This window comes from Coffea arabica, chromosome 11e (assembly GCF_036785885.1).
Source record: "Coffea arabica cultivar ET-39 chromosome 11e, Coffea Arabica ET-39 HiFi, whole genome shotgun sequence".
NCBI classification, from domain to species: Eukaryota; Viridiplantae; Streptophyta; class Magnoliopsida; order Gentianales; family Rubiaceae; genus Coffea; species Coffea arabica.
The window spans coordinates 40,252,279-40,275,985 of record NC_092331.1 but is presented as its reverse complement, the minus strand read 5'-3'; the positions used below and the strand labels follow the sequence as shown (position 1 = coordinate 40,275,985).

Here is a 23,707-nt window from a genome sequence, read left to right as displayed (position 1 = left end):
AATTTGTGTGAAGTTGAAATTATTATACTTGGACAAATAATATATTATATTATTTTTCACTTTTGTATTGTTTTAATTTATTTTATATTTTGCTTGGGATAAAACACTTTTACGGTGTTTAATTTATTTTAGATTTGATTTGGAATCATTTATTTAAATTTTTATTACTTGATTATGTAATTAGTTTTGTGAGAAATTGATTTTATCAGAAATTACAGTGATAAATTAATAAATTAAAATTAAGTTTCGGGTCATTTCGGGTCGACCCGCCGCCCCGTAAACCTGAAATTTTCGGGTTCGGGTCAGCATACCTGACCCGTCACGGGTTGGCGGGTCGGGGTTCGGGTCAACAGATTTTCTGGCGGGTCTGTTGACCCGAACCCGACCCGCCAACCTGATTTGGACCCGAATTGCCACCCCTAACTGCAAGCGTGAAGGATTGATTTCATGATAATTTAGAGTTGCGGGATGAGGGAAAAAAACAGGGTGCAAATCAATAACAAAAAAAAATATAAATTAAATAAATAAAAGGATAAGAGGAAAATGCTTGAATTGACGCTTAAAATGAATTTCGGTCTAGAAAAGCCACACTGCTTCGCAGGACGGGGTAGTTTAAAAGAATAAAGCGAAAGGAACATGGCGGGTGCGATCATACCAGCACTAATGCACCGGATCCCATCAGAACTCCGAAGTTAAGCGTGCTTGGGCGAGAGTAGTACTAGGATGGGTGACCCCCTGGGAAGTCCACGTGTTGCACCCCTCTCTTTTTTGTTTCGAAATCCAAATTTCCTATTCGTTCTTTATCCTGTAGTAATTTAGCTCCGTCGGAACGATTGCTTAATATTTTGCTTCTTGTCGAAGCGTGAAGGAGGATCTGAAGGCGCGAGACAAATCAGGAACGGTACGGCTCGATCAAAGCCCGGATCGTCGCTCAAATTTGTCGGCGCAAATGTATCACCGCAACTAGGGGTGGCAATTTTCGACACGACCTGAAAACACGACACGAACCTAACACGAAATTAATGGGTTTGGGTTGAGGTTTCGGGAATTCGGGTCAGAATCGGGTTGGACCCGATGAACCCGAAAAGAAAACCGGTCGATTTCGGGTCAACCCGTGGTGACCTGATATGACCCGATATGACCCGTTTACGAATTAAAAATAATTTAATAAACATAAAAATAATTTTATCTAACTAAACTAAGTTATTCTTTTTTTCAAAGGCATTAATTACTTAATCCTAAACGAATTTATTTAATTTGTGTGAAGTTGAAATTATTATACTTGGACAAATAATATATTATATTATTTTTCACTTTTGTATTGTTTTAATTTATTTTATATTTTGCTTGGGATAAAACACTTTTACGGTGTTTAATTTATTTTAGATTTGATTTGGAATCATTTATTTAAATTTTTATTACTTGATTATGTAATTAGTTTTGTGAGAAATTGATTTTATTAGAAATTACAGTGATAAATTAATAAATTAAAATTAAGTTTCGGGTCATTTCGGGTCGACCCGCCGCCCCGTAAACCTGAAATTTTCGGGTTCGGGTCAGCATACCTGACCCGTCACGGGTTGGCGGGTCGGGGTTCGGGTCAACAGATTTTCTGGCGGGTCTGTTGACCCGAACCCGACCCGCCAACCTGATTTGGACCCGAATTGCCACCCCTAACTGCAAGCGTGAAGGATTGATTTCATGATAATTTAGAGTTGCGGGATGAGGGAAAAAAACAGGGTGCAAATCAATAACAAAAAAAAATATAAAGTAAATAAATAAAAGGATAAGAGGAAAATGCTTGAATTGACGCTTAAAATGAATTTCGGTCTAGAAAAGCCACACTGCTTCGCAGGACGGGGTAGTTTAAAAGAATAAAGCGAAAGGAACATGGCGGGTGCGATCATACCAGCGTTAATGCACCGGATCCCATCAGAACTCCGAAGTTAAGCGTGCTTGGGCGAGAGTAATACTAGGATGGGTGACCCCCTGGGAAGTCCTCGTGTTGCACCCCTTTCTTTTTTGTTTCGAAATCCAAATTTCCTATTCGTTCTTTATCCTGTAGTAATTTAGCTCCGTCGGAACGATTGCTTAATATTTTGCTTCTTGTCGAAGCGTGAAGGAGGATCTGAAGGCGCGAGACAAATCAGGAACGGTACGGCTCGATCAAAGCCCGGATCGTCGCTCAAATTTGTCGGCGCAAATGTATCACCGCAACTAGGGGTGGCAATTTTCGACACGACCTGAAAACACGATACGAACCTAACACGAAATTAATGGGTTTGGGTTGAGGTTTCGGGAATTCGGGTCAGAATAGGGTTGGACCCGATGAACCCGAAAAGAAAACCGGTCGATTTCGGGTCAACCCGTGGTGACCTGATATGACCCGATATGACCCGTTTACGAATTAAAAATAATTTAATAAACATAAAAATAATTTTATCTAACTAAACTAAGTTATTCTTTTTTTCAAAGGCATTAATTACTTAATCCTAAACGAATTTATTTAATTTGTGTGAAGTTGAAATTATTATACTTGGACAAATAATATATTATATTATTTTTCACTTTTGTATTGTTTTAATTTATTTTATATTTTGCTTGGGATAAAACACTTTTACGGTGTTTAATTTATTTTAGATTTGATTTGGAATCATTTATTTAAATTTTTATTACTTGATTATGTAATTAGTTTTGTGAGAAATTGATTTTATCAGAAATTACAGTGATAAATTAATAAATTAAAATTAAGTTTCGGGTCATTTCGGGTCGACCCGCCGCCCCGTAAACCTGAAATTTTCGGGTTCGGGTCAGCATACCTGACCCGTCACGGGTTGGCGGGTCGGGGTTCGGGTCAACAGATTTTCTGGCGGGTCTGTTGACCCGAACCCGACCCGCCAACCTGATTTGGACCCGAATTGCCACCCCTAACTGCAAGCGTGAAGGATTGATTTCATGATAATTTAGAGTTGCGGGATGAGGGAAAAAAACAGGGTGCAAATCAATAACAAAAAAAAATATAAAGTAAATAAATAAAAGGATAAGAGGAAAATGCTTGAATTGACGCTTAAAATGAATTTCGGTCTAGAAAAGCCACACTGCTTCGCAGGACGGGGTAGTTTAAAAGAATAAAGCGAAAGGAACATGGCGGGTGCGATCATACCAGCACTAATGCACCGGATCCCATCAGAACTCCGAAGTTAAGCGTGCTTGGGCGAGAGTAGTACTAGGATGGGTGACCCCCTGGGAAGTCCTCGTGTTGCACCCCTCTCTTTTTTGTTTCGAAATCCAAATTTCCTATTCGTTCTTTATCCTGTAGTAATTTAGCTCCGTCGGAACGATTGCTTAATATTTTGCTTCTTGTCGAAGCGTGAAGGAGGATCTGAAGGCGCGAGACAAATCAGGAACGGTACGGCTCGATCAAAGCCCGGATCGTCGCTCAAATTTGTCGGCGCAAATGTATCACCGCAACTAGGGGTGGCAATTTTCGACACGACCTGAAAACACGACACGAACCTAACACGAAATTAATGGGTTTGGGTTGAGGTTTCGGGAATTCGGGTCAGAATCGGGTTGGACCCGATGAACCCGAAAAGAAAACCGGTCGATTTCGGGTCAACCCGTGGTGACCTGATATGACTCGTTTACGAATTAAAAATAATTTAATAAACATAAAAATAATTTTATCTAACTAAACTAAGTTATTCTTTTTTTCAAAGGCATTAATTACTTAATCCTAAACGAATTTATTTAATTTGTGTGAAGTTGAAATTATTATACTTGGACAAATAATATATTATATTATTTTTCACTTTTGTATTGTTTTAATTTATTTTATATTTTGCTTGGGATAAAACACTTTTACGGTGTTTAATTTATTTTAGATTTGATTTGGAATCATTTATTTAAATTTTTATTACTTGATTATGTAATTAGTTTTGTGAGAAATTGATTTTATCAGAAATTACAGTGATAAATTAATAAATTAAAATTAAGTTTCGGGTCATTTCGGGTCGACCCGCCGCCCCGTAAACCTGAAATTTTCGGGTTCGGGTCAGCATACCTGACCCGTCACGGGTTGGCGGGTCGGGGTTCGGGTCAACAGATTTTCTGGCGGGTCTGTTGACCCGAACCCGACCCGCCAACCTGATTTGGACCCGAATTGCCACCCCTAACTGCAAGCGTGAAGGATTGATTTCATGATAATTTAGAGTTGCGGGATGAGGGAAAAAAACAGGGTGCAAATCAATAACAAAAAAAAATATAAATTAAATAAATAAAAGGATAAGAGGAAAATGCTTGAATTGACGCTTAAAATGAATTTCGGTCTAGAAAAGCCACACTGCTTCGCAGGACGGGGTAGTTTAAAAGAATAAAGCGAAAGGAACATGGCGGGTGCGATCATACCAGCACTAATGCACCGGATCCCATCAGAACTCCGAAGTTAAGCGTGCTTGGGCGAGAGTAGTACTAGGATGGGTGACCCCCTGGGAAGTCCACGTGTTGCACCCCTCTCTTTTTTGTTTCGAAATCCAAATTTCCTATTCGTTCTTTATCCTGTAGTAATTTAGCTCCGTCGGAACGATTGCTTAATATTTTGCTTCTTGTCGAAGCGTGAAGGAGGATCTGAAGGCGCGAGACAAATCAGGAACGGTACGGCTCGATCAAAGCCCGGATCGTCGCTCAAATTTGTCGGCGCAAATGTATCACCGCAACTAGGGGTGGCAATTTTCGACACGACCTGAAAACACGACACGAACCTAACACGAAATTAATGGGTTTGGGTTGAGGTTTCGGGAATTCGGGTCAGAATCGGGTTGGACCCGATGAACCCGAAAAGAAAACCGGTCGATTTCGGGTCAACCCGTGGTGACCTGATATGACCCGATATGACCCGTTTACGAATTAAAAATAATTTAATAAACATAAAAATAATTTTATCTAACTAAACTAAGTTATTCTTTTTTTCAAAGGCATTAATTACTTAATCCTAAACGAATTTATTTAATTTGTGTGAAGTTGAAATTATTATACTTGGACAAATAATATATTATATTATTTTTCACTTTTGTATTGTTTTAATTTATTTTATATTTTGCTTGGGATAAAACACTTTTACGGTGTTTAATTTATTTTAGATTTGATTTGGAATCATTTATTTAAATTTTTATTACTTGATTATGTAATTAGTTTTGTGAGAAATTGATTTTATCAGAAATTACAGTGATAAATTAATAAATTAAAATTAAGTTTCGGGTCATTTCGGGTCGACCCGCCGCCCCGTAAACCTGAAATTTTCGGGTTCGGGTCAGCATACCTGACCCGTCACGGGTTGGCGGGTCGGGGTTCGGGTCAACAGATTTTCTGGCGGGTCTGTTGACCCGAACCCGACCCGCCAACCTGATTTGGACCCGAATTGCCACCCCTAACTGCAAGCGTGAAGGATTGATTTCATGATAATTTAGAGTTGCGGGATGAGGGAAAAAAACAGGGTGCAAATCAATAACAAAAAAAAATATAAATTAAATAAATAAAAGGATAAGAGGAAAATGCTTGAATTGACGCTTAAAATGAATTTCGGTCTAGAAAAGCCACACTGCTTCGCAGGACGGGGTAGTTTAAAAGAATAAAGCGAAAGGAACATGGCGGGTGCGATCATACCAGCACTAATGCACCGGATCCCATCAGAACTCCGAAGTTAAGCGTGCTTGGGCGAGAGTAGTACTAGGATGGGTGACCCCCTGGGAAGTCCACGTGTTGCACCCCTCTCTTTTTTGTTTCGAAATCCAAATTTCCTATTCGTTCTTTATCCTGTAGTAATTTAGCTCCGTCGGAACGATTGCTTAATATTTTGCTTCTTGTCGAAGCGTGAAGGAGGATCTGAAGGCGCGAGACAAATCAGGAACGGTACGGCTCGATCAAAGCCCGGATCGTCGCTCAAATTTGTCGGCGCAAATGTATCACCGCAACTAGGGGTGGCAATTTTCGACACGACCTGAAAACACGATACGAACCTAACACGAAATTAATGGGTTTGGGTTGAGGTTTCGGGAATTCGGGTCAGAATAGGGTTGGACCCGATGAACCCGAAAAGAAAACCGGTCGATTTCGGGTCAACCCGTGGTGACCTGATATGACCCGATATGACCCGTTTACGAATTAAAAATAATTTAATAAACATAAAAATAATTTTATCTAACTAAACTAAGTTATTCTTTTTTTCAAAGGCATTAATTACTTAATCCTAAACGAATTTATTTAATTTGTGTGAAGTTGAAATTATTATACTTGGACAAATAATATATTATATTATTTTTCACTTTTGTATTGTTTTAATTTATTTTATATTTTGCTTGGGATAAAACACTTTTACGGTGTTTAATTTATTTTAGATTTGATTTGGAATCATTTATTTAAATTTTTATTACTTGATTATGTAATTAGTTTTGTGAGAAATTGATTTTATCAGAAATTACAGTGATAAATTAATAAATTAAAATTAAGTTTCGGGTCATTTCGGGTCGACCCGCCGCCCCGTAAACCTGAAATTTTCGGGTTCGGGTCAGCATACCTGACCCGTCACGGGTTGGCGGGTCGGGGTTCGGGTCAACAGATTTTCTGGCGGGTCTGTTGACCCGAACCCGACCCGCCAACCTGATTTGGACCCGAATTGCCACCCCTAACTGCAAGCGTGAAGGATTGATTTCATGATAATTTAGAGTTGCGGGATGAGGGAAAAAAACAGGGTGCAAATCAATAACAAAAAAAAATATAAAGTAAATAAATAAAAGGATAAGAGGAAAATGCTTGAATTGACGCTTAAAATGAATTTCGGTCTAGAAAAGCCACACTGCTTCGCAGGACGGGGTAGTTTAAAAGAATAAAGCGAAAGGAACATGGCGGGTGCGATCATACCAGCACTAATGCACCGGATCCCATCAGAACTCCGAAGTTAAGCGTGCTTGGGCGAGAGTAGTACTAGGATGGGTGACCCCCTGGGAAGTCCTCGTGTTGCACCCCTCTCTTTTTTGTTTCGAAATCCAAATTTCCTATTCGTTCTTTATCCTGTAGTAATTTAGCTCCGTCGGAACGATTGCTTAATATTTTGCTTCTTGTCGAAGCGTGAAGGAGGATCTGAAGGCGCGAGACAAATCAGGAACGGTACGGCTCGATCAAAGCCCGGATCGTCGCTCAAATTTGTCGGCGCAAATGTATCACCGCAACTAGGGGTGGCAATTTTCGACACGACCTGAAAACACGACACGAACCTAACACGAAATTAATGGGTTTGGGTTGAGGTTTCGGGAATTCGGGTCAGAATCGGGTTGGACCCGATGAACCCGAAAAGAAAACCGGTCGATTTCGGGTCAACCCGTGGTGACCTGATATGACTCGTTTACGAATTAAAAATAATTTAATAAACATAAAAATAATTTTATCTAACTAAACTAAGTTATTCTTTTTTTCAAAGGCATTAATTACTTAATCCTAAACGAATTTATTTAATTTGTGTGAAGTTGAAATTATTATACTTGGACAAATAATATATTATATTATTTTTCACTTTTGTATTGTTTTAATTTATTTTATATTTTGCTTGGGATAAAACACTTTTACGGTGTTTAATTTATTTTAGATTTGATTTGGAATCATTTATTTAAATTTTTATTACTTGATTATGTAATTAGTTTTGTGAGAAATTGATTTTATCAGAAATTACAGTGATAAATTAATAAATTAAAATTAAGTTTCGGGTCATTTCGGGTCGACCCGCCGCCCCGTAAACCTGAAATTTTCGGGTTCGGGTCAGCATACCTGACCCGTCACGGGTTGGCGGGTCGGGGTTCGGGTCAACAGATTTTCTGGCGGGTCTGTTGACCCGAACCCGACCCGCCAACCTGATTTGGACCCGAATTGCCACCCCTAACTGCAAGCGTGAAGGATTGATTTCATGATAATTTAGAGTTGCGGGATGAGGGAAAAAAACAGGGTGCAAATCAATAACAAAAAAAAATATAAATTAAATAAATAAAAGGATAAGAGGAAAATGCTTGAATTGACGCTTAAAATGAATTTCGGTCTAGAAAAGCCACACTGCTTCGCAGGACGGGGTAGTTTAAAAGAATAAAGCGAAAGGAACATGGCGGGTGCGATCATACCAGCACTAATGCACCGGATCCCATCAGAACTCCGAAGTTAAGCGTGCTTGGGCGAGAGTAGTACTAGGATGGGTGACCCCCTGGGAAGTCCACGTGTTGCACCCCTCTCTTTTTTGTTTCGAAATCCAAATTTCCTATTCGTTCTTTATCCTGTAGTAATTTAGCTCCGTCGGAACGATTGCTTAATATTTTGCTTCTTGTCGAAGCGTGAAGGAGGATCTGAAGGCGCGAGACAAATCAGGAACGGTACGGCTCGATCAAAGCCCGGATCGTCGCTCAAATTTGTCGGCGCAAATGTATCACCGCAACTAGGGGTGGCAATTTTCGACACGACCTGAAAACACGACACGAACCTAACACGAAATTAATGGGTTTGGGTTGAGGTTTCGGGAATTCGGGTCAGAATCGGGTTGGACCCGATGAACCCGAAAAGAAAACCGGTCGATTTCGGGTCAACCCGTGGTGACCTGATATGACCCGATATGACCCGTTTACGAATTAAAAATAATTTAATAAACATAAAAATAATTTTATCTAACTAAACTAAGTTATTCTTTTTTTCAAAGGCATTAATTACTTAATCCTAAACGAATTTATTTAATTTGTGTGAAGTTGAAATTATTATACTTGGACAAATAATATATTATATTATTTTTCACTTTTGTATTGTTTTAATTTATTTTATATTTTGCTTGGGATAAAACACTTTTACGGTGTTTAATTTATTTTAGATTTGATTTGGAATCATTTATTTAAATTTTTATTACTTGATTATGTAATTAGTTTTGTGAGAAATTGATTTTATCAGAAATTACAGTGATAAATTAATAAATTAAAATTAAGTTTCGGGTCATTTCGGGTCGACCCGCCGCCCCGTAAACCTGAAATTTTCGGGTTCGGGTCAGCATACCTGACCCGTCACGGGTTGGCGGGTCGGGGTTCGGGTCAACAGATTTTCTGGCGGGTCTGTTGACCCGAACCCGACCCGCCAACCTGATTTGGACCCGAATTGCCACCCCTAACTGCAAGCGTGAAGGATTGATTTCATGATAATTTAGAGTTGCGGGATGAGGGAAAAAAACAGGGTGCAAATCAATAACAAAAAAAAATATAAATTAAATAAATAAAAGGATAAGAGGAAAATGCTTGAATTGACGCTTAAAATGAATTTCGGTCTAGAAAAGCCACACTGCTTCGCAGGACGGGGTAGTTTAAAAGAATAAAGCGAAAGGAACATGGCGGGTGCGATCATACCAGCACTAATGCACCGGATCCCATCAGAACTCCGAAGTTAAGCGTGCTTGGGCGAGAGTAGTACTAGGATGGGTGACCCCCTGGGAAGTCCACGTGTTGCACCCCTCTCTTTTTTGTTTCGAAATCCAAATTTCCTATTCGTTCTTTATCCTGTAGTAATTTAGCTCCGTCGGAACGATTGCTTAATATTTTGCTTCTTGTCGAAGCGTGAAGGAGGATCTGAAGGCGCGAGACAAATCAGGAACGGTACGGCTCGATCAAAGCCCGGATCGTCGCTCAAATTTGTCGGCGCAAATGTATCACCGCAACTAGGGGTGGCAATTTTCGACACGACCTGAAAACACGACACGAACCTAACACGAAATTAATGGGTTTGGGTTGAGGTTTCGGGAATTCGGGTCAGAATCGGGTTGGACCCGATGAACCCGAAAAGAAAACCGGTCGATTTCGGGTCAACCCGTGGTGACCTGATATGACCCGATATGACCCGTTTACGAATTAAAAATAATTTAATAAACATAAAAATAATTTTATCTAACTAAACTAAGTTATTCTTTTTTTCAAAGGCATTAATTACTTCATCCTAAACGAATTTATTTAATTTGTGTGAAGTTGAAATTATTATACTTGGACAAATAATATATTATATTATTTTTCACTTTTGTATTGTTTTAATTTATTTTATATTTTGCTTGGGATAAAACACTTTTACGGTGTTTAATTTATTTTAGATTTGATTTGGAATCATTTATTTAAATTTTTATTACTTGATTATGTAATTAGTTTTGTGAGAAATTGATTTTATCAGAAATTACAGTGATAAATTAATAAATTAAAATTAAGTTTCGGGTCATTTCGGGTCGACCCGCCGCCCCGTAAACCTGAAATTTTCGGGTTCGGGTCAGCATACCTGACCCGTTACGGGTTGGCGGGTCGGGGTTCGGGTCAACAGATTTTCTGGCGGGTCTGTTGACCCGAACCCGACCCGCCAACCTGATTTGGACCCGAATTGCCACCCCTAACTGCAAGCGTGAAGGATTGATTTCATGATAATTTAGAGTTGCGGGATGAGGGAAAAAAACAGGGTGCAAATCAATAACAAAAAAAAATATAAAGTAAATAAATAAAAGGATAAGAGGAAAATGCTTGAATTGACGCTTAAAATGAATTTCGGTCTAGAAAAGCCACACTGCTTCGCAGGACGGGGTAGTTTAAAAGAATAAAGCGAAAGGAACATGGCGGGTGCGATCATACCAGCACTAATGCACCGGATCCCATCAGAACTCCGAAATTAAGCGTGCTTGGGCGAGAGTAGTACTAGGATGGGTGACCCCTTGGGAAGTCCTCGTGTTGCACCCCTCTCTTTTTTGTTTCGAAATCCAAATTTCCTATTCGTTCTTTATCCTGTAGTAATTTAGCTCCGTCGGAACGATTGCTTAATATTTTGCTTCTTGTCGAAGCGTGAAGGAGGATCTGAAGGCGCGAGACAAATCAGGAACGGTACGGCTCGATCAAAGCCCGGATCGTCGCTCAAATTTGTCGGCGCAAATGTATCACCGCAACTAGGGGTGGCAATTTTCGACACGACCTGAAAACACGACACGAACCTAACACGAAATTAATGGGTTTGGGTTGAGGTTTCGGGAATTCGGGTCAGAATCGGGTTGGACCCGATGAACCCGAAAAGAAAACCGGTCGATTTCGGGTCAACCCGTGGTGACCTGATATGACTCGTTTACGAATTAAAAATAATTTAATAAACATAAAAATAATTTTATCTAACTAAACTAAGTTATTCTTTTTTTCAAAGGCATTAATTACTTAATCCTAAACGAATTTATTTAATTTGTGTGAAGTTGAAATTATTATACTTGGACAAATAATATATTATATTATTTTTCACTTTTGTATTGTTTTAATTTATTTTATATTTTGCTTGGGATAAAACACTTTTACGGTGTTTAATTTATTTTAGATTTGATTTGGAATCATTTATTTAAATTTTTATTACTTGATTATGTAATTAGTTTTGTGAGAAATTGATTTTATCAGAAATTACAGTGATAAATTAATAAATTAAAATTAAGTTTCGGGTCATTTCGGGTCGACCCGCCGCCCCGTAAACCTGAAATTTTCGGGTTCGGGTCAGCATACCTGACCCGTCACGGGTTGGCGGGTCGGGGTTCGGGTCAACAGATTTTCTGGCGGGTCTGTTGACCCGAACCCGACCCGCCAACCTGATTTGGACCCGAATTGCCACCCCTAACTGCAAGCGTGAAGGATTGATTTCATGATAATTTAGAGTTGCGGGATGAGGGAAAAAAACAGGGTGCAAATCAATAACAAAAAAAAATATAAAGTAAATAAATAAAAGGATAAGAGGAAAATGCTTGAATTGACGCTTAAAATGAATTTCGGTCTAGAAAAGCCACACTGCTTCGCAGGACGGGGTAGTTTAAAAGAATAAAGCGAAAGGAACATGGCGGGTGCGATCATACCAGCACTAATGCACCGGATCCCATCAGAACTCCGAAATTAAGCGTGCTTGGGCGAGAGTAGTACTAGGATGGGTGACCCCTTGGGAAGTCCTCGTGTTGCACCCCTCTCTTTTTTGTTTCGAAATCCAAATTTCCTATTCGTTCTTTATCCTGTAGTAATTTAGCTCCGTCGGAACGATTGCTTAATATTTTGCTTCTTGTCGAAGCGTGAAGGAGGATCTGAAGGCGCGAGACAAATCAGGAACGGTACGGCTCGATCAAAGCCCGGATCGTCGCTCAAATTTGTCGGCGCAAATGTATCACCGCAACTAGGGGTGGCAATTTTCGACACGACCTGAAAACACGACACGAACCTAACACGAAATTAATGGGTTTGGGTTGAGGTTTCGGGAATTCGGGTCAGAATCGGGTTGGACCCGATGAACCCGAAAAGAAAACCGGTCGATTTCGGGTCAACCCGTGGTGACCTGATATGACTCGTTTACGAATTAAAAATAATTTAATAAACATAAAAATAATTTTATCTAACTAAACTAAGTTATTCTTTTTTTCAAAGGCATTAATTACTTAATCCTAAACGAATTTATTTAATTTGTGTGAAGTTGAAATTATTATACTTGGACAAATAATATATTATATTATTTTTCACTTTTGTATTGTTTTAATTTATTTTATATTTTGCTTGGGATAAAACACTTTTACGGTGTTTAATTTATTTTAGATTTGATTTGGAATCATTTATTTAAATTTTTATTACTTGATTATGTAATTAGTTTTGTGAGAAATTGATTTTATCAGAAATTACAGTGATAAATTAATAAATTAAAATTAAGTTTCGGGTCATTTCGGGTCGACCCGCCGCCCCGTAAACCTGAAATTTTCGGGTTCGGGTCAGCATACCTGACCCGTCACGGGTTGGCGGGTCGGGGTTCGGGTCAACAGATTTTCTGGCGGGTCTGTTGACCCGAACCCGACCCGCCAACCTGATTTGGACCCGAATTGCCACCCCTAACTGCAAGCGTGAAGGATTGATTTCATGATAATTTAGAGTTGCGGGATGAGGGAAAAAAACAGGGTGCAAATCAATAACAAAAAAAAATATAAATTAAATAAATAAAAGGATAAGAGGAAAATGCTTGAATTGACGCTTAAAATGAATTTCGGTCTAGAAAAGCCACACTGCTTCGCAGGACGGGGTAGTTTAAAAGAATAAAGCGAAAGGAACATGGCGGGTGCGATCATACCAGCACTAATGCACCGGATCCCATCAGAACTCCGAAGTTAAGCGTGCTTGGGCGAGAGTAGTACTAGGATGGGTGACCCCCTGGGAAGTCCACGTGTTGCACCCCTCTCTTTTTTGTTTCGAAATCCAAATTTCCTATTCGTTCTTTATCCTGTAGTAATTTAGCTCCGTCGGAACGATTGCTTAATATTTTGCTTCTTGTCGAAGCGTGAAGGAGGATCTGAAGGCGCGAGACAAATCAGGAACGGTACGGCTCGATCAAAGCCCGGATCGTCGCTCAAATTTGTCGGCGCAAATGTATCACCGCAACTAGGGGTGGCAATTTTCGACACGACCTGAAAACACGACACGAACCTAACACGAAATTAATGGGTTTGGGTTGAGGTTTCGGGAATTCGGGTCAGAATCGGGTTGGACCCGATGAACCCGAAAAGAAAACCGGTCGATTTCGGGTCAACCCGTGGTGACCTGATATGACCCGATATGACCCGTTTACGAATTAAAAATAATTTAATAAACATAAAAATAATTTTATCTAACTAAACTAAGTTATTCTTTTTTTCAAAGGCATTAATTACTTCATCCTAAACGAATTTATTTAATTTGTGTGAAGTTGAAATTATTATACTTGGACAAATAATATATTATATTATTTTTCACTTTTGTATTGTTTTAATTTATTTTATATTTTGCTTGGGATAAAACACTTTTACGGTGTTTAATTTATTTTAGATTTGATTTGGAATCATTTATTTAAATTTTTATTACTTGATTATGTAATTAGTTTTGTGAGAAATTGATTTTATCAGAAATTACAGTGATAAATTAATAAATTAAAATTAAGTTTCGGGTCATTTCGGGTCGACCCGCCGCCCCGTAAACCTGAAATTTTCGGGTTCGGGTCAGCATACCTGACCCGTTACGGGTTGGCGGGTCGGGGTTCGGGTCAACAGATTTTCTGGCGGGTCTGTTGACCCGAACCCGACCCGCCAACCTGATTTGGACCCGAATTGCCACCCCTAACTGCAAGCGTGAAGGATTGATTTCATGATAATTTAGAGTTGCGGGATGAGGGAAAAAAACAGGGTGCAAATCAATAACAAAAAAAAATATAAAGTAAATAAATAAAAGGATAAGAGGAAAATGCTTGAATTGACGCTTAAAATGAATTTCGGTCTAGAAAAGCCACACTGCTTCGCAGGACGGGGTAGTTTAAAAGAATAAAGCGAAAGGAACATGGCGGGTGCGATCATACCAGCACTAATGCACCGGATCCCATCAGAACTCCGAAATTAAGCGTGCTTGGGCGAGAGTAGTACTAGGATGGGTGACCCCTTGGGAAGTCCTCGTGTTGCACCCCTCTCTTTTTTGTTTCGAAATCCAAATTTCCTATTCGTTCTTTATCCTGTAGTAATTTAGCTCCGTCGGAACGATTGCTTAATATTTTGCTTCTTGTCGAAGCGTGAAGGAGGATCTGAAGGCGCGAGACAAATCAGGAACGGTACGGCTCGATCAAAGCCCGGATCGTCGCTCAAATTTGTCGGCGCAAATGTATCACCGCAACTAGGGGTGGCAATTTTCGACACGACCTGAAAACACGACACGAACCTAACACGAAATTAATGGGTTTGGGTTGAGGTTTCGGGAATTCGGGTCAGAATCGGGTTGGACCCGATGAACCCGAAAAGAAAACCGGTCGATTTCGGGTCAACCCGTGGTGACCTGATATGACTCGTTTACGAATTAAAAATAATTTAATAAACATAAAAATAATTTTATCTAACTAAACTAAGTTATTCTTTTTTTCAAAGGCATTAATTACTTAATCCTAAACGAATTTATTTAATTTGTGTGAAGTTGAAATTATTATACTTGGACAAATAATATATTATATTATTTTTCACTTTTGTATTGTTTTAATTTATTTTATATTTTGCTTGGGATAAAACACTTTTACGGTGTTTAATTTATTTTAGATTTGATTTGGAATCATTTATTTAAATTTTTATTACTTGATTATGTAATTAGTTTTGTGAGAAATTGATTTTATCAGAAATTACAGTGATAAATTAATAAATTAAAATTAAGTTTCGGGTCATTTCGGGTCGACCCGCCGCCCCGTAAACCTGAAATTTTCGGGTTCGGGTCAGCATACCTGACCCGTCACGGGTTGGCGGGTCGGGGTTCGGGTCAACAGATTTTCTGGCGGGTCTGTTGACCCGAACCCGACCCGCCAACCTGATTTGGACCCGAATTGCCACCCCTAACTGCAAGCGTGAAGGATTGATTTCATGATAATTTAGAGTTGCGGGATGAGGGAAAAAAACAGGGTGCAAATCAATAACAAAAAAAAATATAAAGTAAATAAATAAAAGGATAAGAGGAAAATGCTTGAATTGACGCTTAAAATGAATTTCGGTCTAGAAAAGCCACACTGCTTCGCAGGACGGGGTAGTTTAAAAGAATAAAGCGAAAGGAACATGGCGGGTGCGATCATACCAGCACTAATGCACCGGATCCCATCAGAACTCCGAAATTAAGCGTGCTTGGGCGAGAGTAGTACTAGGATGGGTGACCCCTTGGGAAGTCCTCGTGTTGCACCCCTCTCTTTTTTGTTTCGAAATCCAAATTTCCTATTCGTTCTTTATCCTGTAGTAATTTAGCTCCGTCGGAACGATTGCTTAATATTTTGCTTCTTGTCGAAGCGTGAAGGAGGATCTGAAGGCGCGAGACAAATCAGGAACGGTACGGCTCGATCAAAGCCCGGATCGTCGCTCAAATTTGTCGGCGCAAATGTATCACCGCAACTAGGGGTGGCAATTTTCGACACGACCTGAAAACACGACACGAACCTAACACGAAATTAATGGGTTTGGGTTGAGGTTTCGGGAATTCGGGTCAGAATCGGGTTGGACCCGATGAACCCGAAAAGAAAACCGGTCGATTTCGGGTCAACCCGTGGTGACCTGATATGACTCGTTTACGAATTAAAAATAATTTAATAAACATAAAAATAATTTTATCTAACTAAACTAAGTTATTCTTTTTTTCAAAGGCATTAATTACTTAATCCTAAACGAATTTATTTAATTTGTGTGAAGTTGAAATTATTATACTTGGACAAATAATATATTATATTATTTTTCACTTTTGTATTGTTTTAATTTATTTTATATTTTGCTTGGGATAAAACACTTTTACGGTGTTTAATTTATTTTAGATTTGATTTGGAATCATTTATTTAAATTTTTATTACTTGATTATGTAATTAGTTTTGTGAGAAATTGATTTTATCAGAAATTACAGTGATAAATTAATAAATTAAAATTAAGTTTCGGGTCATTTCGGGTCGACCCGCCGCCCCGTAAACCTGAAATTTTCGGGTTCGGGTCAGCATACCTGACCCGTCACGGGTTGGCGGGTCGGGGTTCGGGTCAACAGATTTTCTGGCGGGTCTGTTGACCCGAACCCGACCCGTCAACCTGATTTGGACCCGAATTGCCACCCCTAACTGCAAGCGTGAAGGATTGATTTCATGATAATTTAGAGTTGCGGGATGAGGGAAAAAAACAGGGTGCAAATCAATAACAAAAAAAAATATAAATTAAATAAATAAAAGGATAAGAGGAAAATGCTTGAATTGACGCTTAAAATGAATTTCGGTCTAGAAAAGCCACACTGCTTCGCAGGACGGGGTAGTTTAAAAGAATAAAGCGAAAGGAACATGGCGGGTGCGATCATACCAGCACTAATGCACCGGATCCCATCAGAACTCCGAAATTAAGCGTGCTTGGGCGAGAGTAGTACTAGGATGGGTGACCCCTTGGGAAGTCCTCGTGTTGCACCCCTCTCTTTTTTGTTTCGAAATCCAAATTTCCTATTCGTTCTTTATCCTGTATTAATTTAGCTCCTTCGGAACGATTGCTTTATATTTTGCTTCTTGTCGAAGCATGAAGGCGGGTCTGAAGGCGCGAGACAAATCAGGAACGGTACGGCTCGATCAAAGCCCGGATCGTCGCTCAAATTTGTCGGCGCAAATGTATCACCGCAACTAGGGGTGGCAATTTTCGACACGACCTGAAAACACGACACGAACCTAACACGAAATTAATGGGTTTGGGTTGAGGTTTCGGGAATTCGGGTCAGAATCGGGTTGGACCCGATGAACCCGAAAAGAAAACCGGTCGATTTCGGGTCAACCCGTGGTGACCTGATATGACTCGTTTACGAATTAAAAATAATTTAATAAACATAAAAATAATTTTATCTAACTAAACTAAGTTATTCTTTTTTTCAAAGGCATTAATTACTTAATCCTAAACGAATTTATTTAATTTGTGTGAAGTTGAAATTATTATACTTGGACAAATAATATATTATATTATTTTTCACTTTTGTATTGTTTTAATTTATTTTATATTTTGCTTGGGATAAAACACTTTTACGGTGTTTAATTTATTTTAGATTTGATTTGGAATCATTTATTTAAATTTTTATTACTTGATTATGTAATTAGTTTTGTGAGAAATTGATTTTATCAGAAATTACAGTGATAAATTAATAAATTAAAATTAAGTTTCGGGTCATTTCGGGTCGACCCGCCGCCCCGTAAACCTGAAATTTTCGGGTTCGGGTCAGCATACCTGACCCGTCACGGGTTGGCGGGTCGGGGTTCGGGTCAACAGATTTTCTGGCGGGTCTGTTGACCCGAACCCGACCCGTCAACCTGATTTGGACCCGAATTGCCACCCCTAACTGCAAGCGTGAAGGATTGATTTCATGATAATTTAGAGTTGCGGGATGAGGGAAAAAAACAGGGTGCAAATCAATAACAAAAAAAAATATAAATTAAATAAATAAAAGGATAAGAGGAAAATGCTTGAATTGACGCTTAAAATGAATTTCGGTCTAGAAAAGCCACACTGCTTCGCAGGACGGGGTAGTTTAAAAGAATAAAGCGAAAGGAACATGGCGGGTGCGATCATACCAGCACTAAAGCACCGGATCCCATCAGAACTCCGAAGTTAAGCGTGCTTGGGCGAGAGTAGTACTAGGATGGGTGACCCCCTGGGAAGTCCTCGTGTTGCACCCCTCTCTTTTTTGTTTCGAAATCCAAATTTCCTATTCGTTCTTTATCCTGTAGTAATTTAGCTCCGTCGGAACGATTGCTTAATATTTTGCTTCTTGTCGAAGCGTGAAGGAGGATCTGAAGGCGCGAGACAAATCAGGAACGGTACGGCTCGATCAAAGCCCGGATCGTCGCTCAAATTTGTCGGCGCAAATGTATCACCGCAACTAGGGGTGGCAATTTTCGACACGACCTGAAAACACGACACGAACCTAACACGAAATTAATGGGTTTGGGTTGAGGTTTCGGGAATTCGGGTCAGAATCGGGTTGGACCCGATGAACCCGAAAAGAAAACCGGTCGATTTCGGGTCAACCCGTGGTGACCTGATATGACTCGTTTACGAATTAAAAATAATTTAATAAACATAAAAATAATTTTATCTAACTAAACTAAGTTATTCTTTTTTTCAAAGGCATTAATTACTTAATCCTAAACGAATTTATTTAATTTGTGTGAAGTTGAAATTATTATACTTGGACAAATAATATATTATATTATTTTTCACTTTTGTATTGTTTTAATTTATTTTATATTTTGCTTGGGATAAAACACTTTTACGGTGTTTAATTTATTTTAGATTTGATTTGGAATCATTTATTTAAATTTTTATTACTTGATTATGTAATTAGTTTTGTGAGAAATTGATTTTATCAGAAATTACAGTGATAAATTAATAAATTAAAATTAAGTTTCGGGTCATTTCGGGTCGACCCGCCGCCCCGTAAACCTGAAATTTTCGGGTTCGGGTCAGCATACCTGACCCGTCACGGGTTGGCGGGTCGGGGTTCGGGTCAACAGATTTTCTGGCGGGTCTGTTGACCCGAACCCGACCCGCCAACCTGATTTGGACCCGAATTGCCACCCCTAACTGCAAGCGTGAAGGATTGATTTCATGATAATTTAGAGTTGCGGGATGAGGGAAAAAAACAGGGTGCAAATCAATAACAAAAAAAAATATAAAGTAAATAAATAAAAGGATAAGAGGAAAATGCTTGAATTGACGCTTAAAATGAATTTCGGTCTAGAAAAGCCACACTGCTTCGCAGGACGGGGTAGTTTAAAAGAATAAAGCGAAAGGAACATGGCGGGTGCGATCATACCAGCACTAAAGCACCGGATCCCATCAGAACTCCGAAGTTAAGCGTGCTTGGGCGAGAGTAGTACTAGGATGGGTGACCCCTTGGGAAGTCCTCGTGTTGCACCCCTCTCTTTTTTGTTTCGAAATCCAAATTTCCTATTCGTTCTTTATCCTGTAGTAATTTAGCTCCTTCGGAACGATTGCTTTATATTTTGCTTCTTGTCGAAGCATGAAGGCGGGTCTGAAGGCGCGAGACAAATCAGGAACGGTACGGCTCGATCAAAGCCCGGATCGTCGCTCAAATTTGTCGGCGCAAATGTATCACCGCAACTAGGGGTGGCAATTTTCGACACGACCTGAAAACACGACACGAACCTAACACGAAATTAATGGGTTTGGGTTGAGGTTTCGGGAATTCGGGTCAGAATCGGGTTGGACCCGATGAACCCGAAAAGAAAACCGGTCGATTTCGGGTCAACCCGTGGTGACCTGATATGACTCGTTTACGAATTAAAAATAATTTAATAAACATAAAAATAATTTTATCTAACTAAACTAAGTTATTCTTTTTTTCAAAGGCATTAATTACTTAATCCTAAACGAATTTATTTAATTTGTGTGAAGTTGAAATTATTATACTTGGACAAATAATATATTATATTATTTTTCACTTTTGTATTGTTTTAATTTATTTTATATTTTGCTTGGGATAAAACACTTTTACGGTGTTTAATTTATTTTAGATTTGATTTGGAATCATTTATTTAAATTTTTATTACTTGATTATGTAATTAGTTTTGTGAGAAATTGATTTTATCAGAAATTACAGTGATAAATTAATAAATTAAAATTAAGTTTCGGGTCATTTCGGGTCGACCCGCCGCCCCGTAAACCTGAAATTTTCGGGTTCGGGTCAGCATACCTGACCCGTCACGGGTTGGCGGGTCGGGGTTCGGGTCAACAGATTTTCTGGCGGGTCTGTTGACCCGAACCCGACCCGTCAACCTGATTTGGACCCGAATTGCCACCCCTAACTGCAAGCGTGAAGGATTGATTTCATGATAATTTAGAGTTGCGGGATGAGGGAAAAAAACAGGGTGCAAATCAATAACAAAAAAAAATATAAAGTAAATAAATAAAAGGATAAGAGGAAAATGCTTGAATTGACGCTTAAAATGAATTTCGGTCTAGAAAAGCCACACTGCTTCGCAGGACGGGGTAGTTTAAAAGAATAAAGCGAAAGGAACATGGCGGGTGCGATCATACCAGCACTAAAGCACCGGATCCCATCAGAACTCCGAAGTTAAGCGTGCTTGGGCGAGAGTAGTACTAGGATGGGTGACCCCCTGGGAAGTCCTCGTGTTGCACCCCTCTCTTTTTTGTTTCGAAATCCAAATTTCCTATTCGTTCTTTATCCTGTAGTAATTTAGCTCCGTCGGAACGATTGCTTAATATTTTGCTTCTTGTCGAAGCGTGAAGGAGGATCTGAAGGCGCGAGACAAATCAGGAACGGTACGGCTCGATCAAAGCCCGGATCGTCGCTCAAATTTGTCGGCGCAAATGTATCACCGCAACTAGGGGTGGCAATTTTCGACACGACCTGAAAACACGACACGAACCTAACACGAAATTAATGGGTTTGGGTTGAGGTTTCGGGAATTCGGGTCAGAATCGGGTTGGACCCGATGAACCCGAAAAGAAAACCGGTCGATTTCGGGTCAACCCGTGGTGACCTGATATGACTCGTTTACGAATTAAAAATAATTTAATAAACATAAAAATAATTTTATCTAACTAAACTAAGTTATTCTTTTTTTCAAAGGCATTAATTACTTAATCCTAAACGAATTTATTTAATTTGTGTGAAGTTGAAATTATTATACTTGGACAAATAATATATTATATTATTTTTCACTTTTGTATTGTTTTAATTTATTTTATATTTTGCTTGGGATAAAACACTTTTACGGTGTTTAATTTATTTTAGATTTGATTTGGAATCATTTATTTAAATTTTTATTACTTGATTATGTAATTAGTTTTGTGAGAAATTGATTTTATCAGAAATTACAGTGATAAATTAATAAATTAAAATTAAGTTTCGGGTCATTTCGGGTCGACCCGCCGCCCCGTAAACCTGAAATTTTCGGGTTCGGGTCAGCATACCTGACCCGTCACGGGTTGGCGGGTCGGGGTTCGGGTCAACAGATTTTCTGGCGGGTCTGTTGACCCGAACCCGACCCGTCAACCTGATTTGGACCCGAATTGCCACCCCTAACTGCAAGCGTGAAGGATTGATTTCATGATAATTTAGAGTTGCGGGATGAGGGAAAAAAACAGGGTGCAAATCAATAACAAAAAAAAATATAAATTAAATAAATAAAAGGATAAGAGGAAAATGCTTGAATTGACGCTTAAAATGAATTTCGGTCTAGAAAAGCCACACTGCTTCGCAGGACGGGGTAGTTTAAAAGAATAAAGCGAAAGGAACATGGCGGGTGCGATCATACCAGCACTAAAGCACCGGATCCCATCAGAACTCCGAAGTTAAGCGTGCTTGGGCGAGAGTAGTACTAGGATGGGTGACCCCCTGGGAAGTCCTCGTGTTGCACCCCTCTCTTTTTTGTTTCGAAATCCAAATTTCCTATTCGTTCTTTATCCTGTAGTAATTTAGCTCCGTCGGAACGATTGCTTAATATTTTGCTTCTTGTCGAAGCGTGAAGGAGGATCTGAAGGCGCGAGACAAATCAGGAACGGTACGGCTCGATCAAAGCCCGGATCGTCGCTCAAATTTGTCGGCGCAAATGTATCACCGCAACTAGGGGTGGCAATTTTCGACACGACCTGAAAACACGACACGAACCTAACACGAAATTAATGGGTTTGGGTTGAGGTTTCGGGAATTCGGGTCAGAATCGGGTTGGACCCGAAAAGAAAACCGGTCGATTTCGGGTCAACCCGTGGTGACCTGATATGACCCGATATGACCCGTTTACGAATTAAAAATAATTTAATAAACATAAAAATAATTTTATCTAACTAAACTAAGTTATTCTTTTTTTCAAAGGCATTAATTACTTAATCCTAAACGAATTTATTTAATTTGTGTGAAGTTGAAATTATTATACTTGGACAAATAATATATTATATTATTTTTCACTTTTGTATTGTTTTAATTTATTTTATATTTTGCTTGGGATAAAACACTTTTACGGTGTTTAATTTATTTTAGATTTGATTTGGAATCATTTATTTAAATTTTTATTACTTGATTATGTAATTAGTTTTGTGAGAAATTGATTTTATCAGAAATTACAGTGATAAATTAATAAATTAAAATTAAGTTTCGGGTCATTTCGGGTCGACCCGCCGCCCCGTAAACCTGAAATTTTCGGGTTCGGGTCAGCATACCTGACCCGTCACGGGTTGGCGGGTCGGGGTTCGGGTCAACAGATTTTCTGGCGGGTCTGTTGACCCGAACCCGACCCGTCAACCTGATTTGGACCCGAATTGCCACCCCTAACTGCAAGCGTGAAGGATTGATTTCATGATAATTTAGAGTTGCGGGATGAGGGAAAAAAACAGGGTGCAAATCAATAACAAAAAAAAATATAAATTAAATAAATAAAAGGATAAGAGGAAAATGCTTGAATTGACGCTTAAAATGAATTTCGGTCTAGAAAAGCCACACTGCTTCGCAGGACGGGGTAGTTTAAAAGAATAAAGCGAAAGGAACATGGCGGGTGCGATCATACCAGCACTAAAGCACCGGATCCCATCAGAACTCCGAAGTTAAGCGTGCTTGGGCGAGAGTAGTACTAGGATGGGTGACCCCCTGGGAAGTCCTCGTGTTGCACCCCTCTCTTTTTTGTTTCGAAATCCAAATTTCCTATTCGTTCTTTATCCTGTAGTAATTTAGCTCCGTCGGAACGATTGCTTAATATTTTGCTTCTTGTCGAAGCGTGAAGGAGGATCTGAAGGCGCGAGACAAATCAGGAACGGTACGGCTCGATCAAAGCCCGGATCGTCGCTCAAATTTGTCGGCGCAAATGTATCACCGCAACTAGGGGTGGCAATTTTCGACACGACCTGAAAACACGACACGAACCTAACACGAAATTAATGGGTTTGGGTTGAGGTTTCGGGAATTCGGGTCAGAATCGGGTTGGACCCGATGAACCCGAAAAGAAAACCGGTCGATTTCGGGTCAACCCGTGGTGACCTGATATGACTCGTTTACGAATTAAAAATAATTTAATAAACATAAAAATAATTTTATCTAACTAAACTAAGTTATTCTTTTTTTCAAAGGCATTAATTACTTAATCCTAAACGAATTTATTT

The 23,707-nt window shown here is 39.3% G+C and overlaps 19 non-coding genes across 19 annotated transcripts; all 19 read left to right on the top strand.

Annotated features, from left to right (window-relative positions):
- Positions 1 to 641: 641 nt before the first annotated feature.
- LOC140027678 (5S ribosomal RNA) lies at positions 642 to 760 on the top strand. The gene has a single exon (XR_011831625.1). It is a non-coding gene; the product is annotated as a 5S ribosomal RNA (ribosomal RNA).
- A 1,135-nt stretch (positions 761 to 1,895) lies between these two features.
- Positions 1,896 to 2,014, top strand: LOC140031577 (5S ribosomal RNA). Its single transcript, XR_011835498.1, has one exon. It is a non-coding gene; the product is annotated as a 5S ribosomal RNA (ribosomal RNA).
- Positions 2,015 to 3,149: 1,135 nt separating this feature from the next.
- Positions 3,150 to 3,268, top strand: LOC140028341 (5S ribosomal RNA). Its single transcript, XR_011832289.1, has one exon. It is a non-coding gene; the product is annotated as a 5S ribosomal RNA (ribosomal RNA).
- A 1,125-nt stretch (positions 3,269 to 4,393) lies between these two features.
- LOC140027565 (5S ribosomal RNA) lies at positions 4,394 to 4,512 on the top strand. The gene has a single exon (XR_011831513.1). It is a non-coding gene; the product is annotated as a 5S ribosomal RNA (ribosomal RNA).
- Positions 4,513 to 5,647: 1,135 nt separating this feature from the next.
- Positions 5,648 to 5,766, top strand: LOC140027454 (5S ribosomal RNA). The gene has a single exon (XR_011831402.1). It is a non-coding gene; the product is annotated as a 5S ribosomal RNA (ribosomal RNA).
- Positions 5,767 to 6,901: 1,135 nt separating this feature from the next.
- Positions 6,902 to 7,020, top strand: LOC140028330 (5S ribosomal RNA). Its single transcript, XR_011832282.1, has one exon. It is a non-coding gene; the product is annotated as a 5S ribosomal RNA (ribosomal RNA).
- A 1,125-nt stretch (positions 7,021 to 8,145) lies between these two features.
- Positions 8,146 to 8,264, top strand: LOC140027372 (5S ribosomal RNA). Its single transcript, XR_011831319.1, has one exon. It is a non-coding gene; the product is annotated as a 5S ribosomal RNA (ribosomal RNA).
- Positions 8,265 to 9,399: 1,135 nt separating this feature from the next.
- LOC140027361 (5S ribosomal RNA) lies at positions 9,400 to 9,518 on the top strand. Its single transcript, XR_011831308.1, has one exon. It is a non-coding gene; the product is annotated as a 5S ribosomal RNA (ribosomal RNA).
- Positions 9,519 to 10,653: 1,135 nt separating this feature from the next.
- On the top strand, positions 10,654 to 10,772 carry LOC140031304 (5S ribosomal RNA). Its single transcript, XR_011835225.1, has one exon. It is a non-coding gene; the product is annotated as a 5S ribosomal RNA (ribosomal RNA).
- A 1,125-nt stretch (positions 10,773 to 11,897) lies between these two features.
- LOC140031303 (5S ribosomal RNA) lies at positions 11,898 to 12,016 on the top strand. Its single transcript, XR_011835224.1, has one exon. It is a non-coding gene; the product is annotated as a 5S ribosomal RNA (ribosomal RNA).
- A 1,125-nt stretch (positions 12,017 to 13,141) lies between these two features.
- LOC140027350 (5S ribosomal RNA) lies at positions 13,142 to 13,260 on the top strand. Its single transcript, XR_011831297.1, has one exon. It is a non-coding gene; the product is annotated as a 5S ribosomal RNA (ribosomal RNA).
- A 1,135-nt stretch (positions 13,261 to 14,395) lies between these two features.
- Positions 14,396 to 14,514, top strand: LOC140031302 (5S ribosomal RNA). The gene has a single exon (XR_011835223.1). It is a non-coding gene; the product is annotated as a 5S ribosomal RNA (ribosomal RNA).
- Positions 14,515 to 15,639: 1,125 nt separating this feature from the next.
- On the top strand, positions 15,640 to 15,758 carry LOC140031301 (5S ribosomal RNA). Its single transcript, XR_011835222.1, has one exon. It is a non-coding gene; the product is annotated as a 5S ribosomal RNA (ribosomal RNA).
- A 1,125-nt stretch (positions 15,759 to 16,883) lies between these two features.
- Positions 16,884 to 17,002, top strand: LOC140031300 (5S ribosomal RNA). The gene has a single exon (XR_011835221.1). It is a non-coding gene; the product is annotated as a 5S ribosomal RNA (ribosomal RNA).
- A 1,125-nt stretch (positions 17,003 to 18,127) lies between these two features.
- LOC140031204 (5S ribosomal RNA) lies at positions 18,128 to 18,246 on the top strand. The gene has a single exon (XR_011835125.1). It is a non-coding gene; the product is annotated as a 5S ribosomal RNA (ribosomal RNA).
- Positions 18,247 to 19,371: 1,125 nt separating this feature from the next.
- Positions 19,372 to 19,490, top strand: LOC140022305 (5S ribosomal RNA). Its single transcript, XR_011826287.1, has one exon. It is a non-coding gene; the product is annotated as a 5S ribosomal RNA (ribosomal RNA).
- Positions 19,491 to 20,615: 1,125 nt separating this feature from the next.
- LOC140031094 (5S ribosomal RNA) lies at positions 20,616 to 20,734 on the top strand. The gene has a single exon (XR_011835015.1). It is a non-coding gene; the product is annotated as a 5S ribosomal RNA (ribosomal RNA).
- Positions 20,735 to 21,859: 1,125 nt separating this feature from the next.
- Positions 21,860 to 21,978, top strand: LOC140030983 (5S ribosomal RNA). The gene has a single exon (XR_011834903.1). It is a non-coding gene; the product is annotated as a 5S ribosomal RNA (ribosomal RNA).
- A 1,126-nt stretch (positions 21,979 to 23,104) lies between these two features.
- Positions 23,105 to 23,223, top strand: LOC140030887 (5S ribosomal RNA). Its single transcript, XR_011834806.1, has one exon. It is a non-coding gene; the product is annotated as a 5S ribosomal RNA (ribosomal RNA).
- The last annotated feature ends 484 nt before the right edge of the window (positions 23,224 to 23,707 follow it).